This window comes from Thalassophryne amazonica, chromosome 4 (assembly GCF_902500255.1).
Source record: "Thalassophryne amazonica chromosome 4, fThaAma1.1, whole genome shotgun sequence".
In the NCBI taxonomy this organism is placed as follows: Eukaryota; Metazoa; Chordata; class Actinopteri; order Batrachoidiformes; family Batrachoididae; genus Thalassophryne; species Thalassophryne amazonica.
In genome coordinates this window covers 40941148-40945510 of record NC_047106.1, presented here as the reverse complement: position 1 = coordinate 40945510, position 4363 = coordinate 40941148, and positions in this window count along the sequence as shown.

Sequence of the window (4363 nt, the reverse complement as noted above, 5' to 3'; positions counted from 1 at the left end):
TTCCTTTGCTGGTGGTGCGAAGCTTGAAACCTGTGATGTGTGTAGTACAAAGCACACTGAATACTTTGCAGTAATGGATGAATTTGATTGGATTTTGTGTCAGCAGGGTACAGAACAACTAACCAGCTAACAGCTAACATTAGACAACTAACAACAGCTAACAGCTTTCAGCTAACATTAGAACTTTAGAGGACCAGTTAGCTTCCAATAATTTAGTTCCTGTGACTTTAAGTCACTTAACATTTTTCAATACTGTTTAAAGTAAAAAAAAGAAAAAAAAAAGAAAAAAATTGTAAACCTTAAAATCGTACAGGTTTGTTCCTCTTGAAACTTGCTATGTTCATAACATTCATATGCTAATTAAATTTTGACAGACCGCGAATGTACGAAGCATCACCTAAAGGCAATGGCCTTTATGACAGAAACAGTAGAGCAAGACATGAAACACAGTGTCCAAAAAACACGCAGCAAATATTTTGAATAAATAAATGAATTCATTTCACCCCAGTCAGGATATGAAGAAGAGCAGGCTACAAACCGCACACTGCAACAACTGGTGCAAGGCCTAATCAAAGGTGCCCAGAAAGTTTTTTTCCCCCAGCTGATTTCTAAACTTTATCAATGAAAATACAGTTTCAAAATATCATTTAACTGAAAACTTTTAAAGTAACTCAAGCAATATTTAAACAATCAAAACATTTTAATATTTAATGTGAGAGGATGTTCAATATTATTTTTAACACAAAATATTTTTGTTACACAGTGTCACGGTCATTCCCACTACAGTAATGTCATTTCCCTGCAAAAGGTCTGCATGAGACTGTTTAGGTGGTTTGCATGGATGTAGGCAGCAATATCAGCGCACATGGCCAAGTGGTTAGTGCACTTGGTTTCAGTGTGAAAGGTTCCCAGTTCTAACCCCACCCCTGCCATATTTCTCTGTGTAATGTGGAATTGTGTCAGGAAGTGCATCCGTCTGCCAGTTCACCTTGGTTCTGCTGGTGACCCTGAGTGAAAACAAGGGAGCAGCCGAAAGGGCTTACTTTTAGAAGAAAAATCAAGGCAAATTTTGCTTGAGCAGGTATTTCTATTGGGCAGCACGGTGGATTAGTGGTTTGCACTGGTGCCTCACTGCAAGAAGGTCATGGGATTGAGTCCCACCTGTGGCCTTTCTGTGTGGAGTTTGTGTGTTCTCCCTGTGTTTGTGTGGGTTCCCTCCGGGTGCTCCAGCTTCCTCCCACATCCAAGGACGCGCAGGTTAGTGGATTGGAAACTTTAAATTATTATTATTTAATAATAATTAATATTATTTATTTGAGTCAAATCTGATGCTTGTATCACCATTTGCAGGATTCCACTCTAAATATTCTCTTATCTGCTGCACTATATATGAGATGTAAGATGCTGCTCCTCAGTGTTTCTCAGTTGCCCTCAAAAGTATTGGAACACTTAGTATTTCACACATTTTAATTTGTTTATTCCATTTCAAATAATTTTTTTTTCCTAAAATGATCTTCCTTAACTCAAACTGAAAACAAATCTCTACAACTTGATATAAATGAATTAAAATATAAAATCCAGCTTCCTGATGAGTGGTGTAGAGGAGGATTCTTAAAAAGAAGACCTGAAAGTTCAACTACAATTTGACAGAAAGTACATTTGAGATGAATGTCTAGATTTGATGTTTTGGTGAAACTTTTGTATTTCTTCATAATTGATGTAAATAAAGTCCAAGACATATTCAGTGACTTGGAAATGTTCATGTTTCCATCCCCTGACTTATCACATTTTAGAGATTTGTTTTCAGTTTGAGTTTGAGGAAGATAATTTTAGAAATTTTTATTCTTATTTTTAGTGTGAAATTCCAAGTGTTCCAGTACTTTTGTTTAAGAATGTTTAATTTTCACTGTTGCTGCATTTTGTGTCAAATCATAGTTATATTGTATATCATATTGATATGAAAATTCAGTAAGGTATATCTTCTATTATACATTCCAAATCTAAGGGGGAACTCGACTAGTGTTTACTGAGGTACACCTAAATATCTTTAAAGGAAAAAAAAACAGAGTAGAGCCACTTAGGTGTCTGGTCTTGAGAACCAGGGATGGTGGGTAGAAAAGCTTCTTTATCCCATGGGAACTCTCCTTACCCACCTAAGTGGCTGTCACAATTTATATGACAATATTGAGATATGATAATTTGCCCATATTGTACAGCCCGACTGTCAACTGGCTGAAAACTTTGAATATTAATTTACATCTACATTAAAAAAATGCTTAAAGTGGCACGGGGTTAAGAGGGCTGTAATTGGGGGGTCAGCAGAAAAGCAAAAAGAAAAATGCTTAAAAAGGTGGGGAGTATGGGGATAAAGAATCCTTAAAAAAATTACTGGATCCAGATCGTGTTCCGGATCATTACCAAAATTTAATAACTTCTACGTTAGGCCAAGATACACCCCTGGAATAAATTTCATTGAAATCCGTTGTGGATTTTTTGAGTAATCCGGCTAACAAACCAACCAACCAACAAACAAACGGACATGACCGATAACATAACCTCCTTGGCGGAGGTAATTAATGTTTTTATTTGCAATAATTCAGCAGCCGATACAGAGCAGCCATCTAACATGAACTCATGAATTTGACAGGAATGCTGGAAATCCAGCTCGCCATGTGACACCAGACATTACGCTTTGGAGATGAGGAACTTTTTCACTGCAGCAGGGATGAATAAGTGCAAACCATCATATATTATGATTTCTGCAGTAAAAGAGCCACAGTGAAGATGCAGGCTGTTAGCGGTGATGTGGTCGATACACAGTGAAGGCGGTGCTGGAAGTGGAGGCTGTGACAGGCGTGAATTAAACACACAGTAAAATAGAATCAATACCAAAAGCCATGGGAGACTGCGGATGAATGCAAATAGAGGCTCCACATGCAACATTGATTGATGGGCGAGAGAGAGACAGAGAGAGTGTGTGTGTGTGTGTGTGTGTGTGTGTGTGTGTGTGTGTGTGTGTGTGTGTGTGTGTGTGTGTGTGTGTGTGTGTGTGTGTGTGTGTGTGCGTAAAGTTACACAGCGGCAGCAGAAGTCCCAGTGAGACTCAAATGGAGTGCTATGTGGAATATCAAAGGAACACTTTAAGTGACTCACCATTCACATCCAGCCATCGCTATACACACACACACACACACACACCACACACACACACACACACACACACACACACACACACACACACACACACACACACACACACACACAGTTGAGCGGAAAACACAAGACCTCTTTGGAAGATGGAACACCAGTGGCTGTGGGTGTTTCTCCAGGTCACACTGGGGTTGTGTCAGGAAGGGCATCTGGCATAAAACCTGTGCCAAATACCACTGTGGATCTGGCTGTATCTGCTGTGATGACCCCGAACAAAACAGGAGCAGCCGAATAGACAACAGCAACATGTACAGAGGAATGAGCAAATAGGTTAGTGGAATAGGGTATAGGATTACCAACATGTAGACTGAGGGTCGACTCCCAGTCATGCTGCCTGTATCTGAATTATCTCAGTCCACCCACCAGTAAATGGGCACCAGATCATTGGCTGTGTAAGTAAGCTGTGATGGACTGGAATCTTGTCTGGAGGAATTCTCATTCTCTTCACGCTATGAAATCCATGGATAATCACAGGCACTAATGGGCCTCTGAGTTGACTTAGGACTTACAGTTGTAGTTGGAAATTTACATGTACTCATCATGGGTGTGAATGTCATGGTAATTTTGGGCTTTTAATGATGACTTGGAACTGTTCTTTTGCTAGGGTGGAATACTTGTACAGCAACATCATAGGTGTCAAACTGATTCCAGAAGAGGTTGCAGGTTTTCTTTGTAACCACCAATTCCACCAAAAAAAAAAAAAAAAAAAGGAATCAGCCAGAGCTGACTGATGACATGAGTTTCTATTGATAAGAGCCCTACTTTATGCTCCATTCACAGCCTTATAGAGAGAAAGGATCAACAGTTATGATAAATCTGACTTCAGAAATCTAATCTACGAGGTCTGTCCATAAAGTATAGGTCCTTTTTATTTTTTTCAAAAACTATATGGATTTCATTCATATGTTTGTACGTCAGACATGCTTGAACCCTCGTGCGCATGTGTGAGTTTTTCCACGCCTGTCGGTGACGTCATTCGCCTGTGAGCACGCCTTGTGGGATGTGTGTTTCCCGCCCCCTCGTCGGAATTCCTTTGTCTGAGAAGTTGTTGAGAGACTGGTGCTTTGTTTGATCAAAATTTTTTCAAAACCTGTGAGGCACATCAAAGTGGACACGGTTCAAAAAATTCAGGTGGTTTTCGGTGAAAATTTTA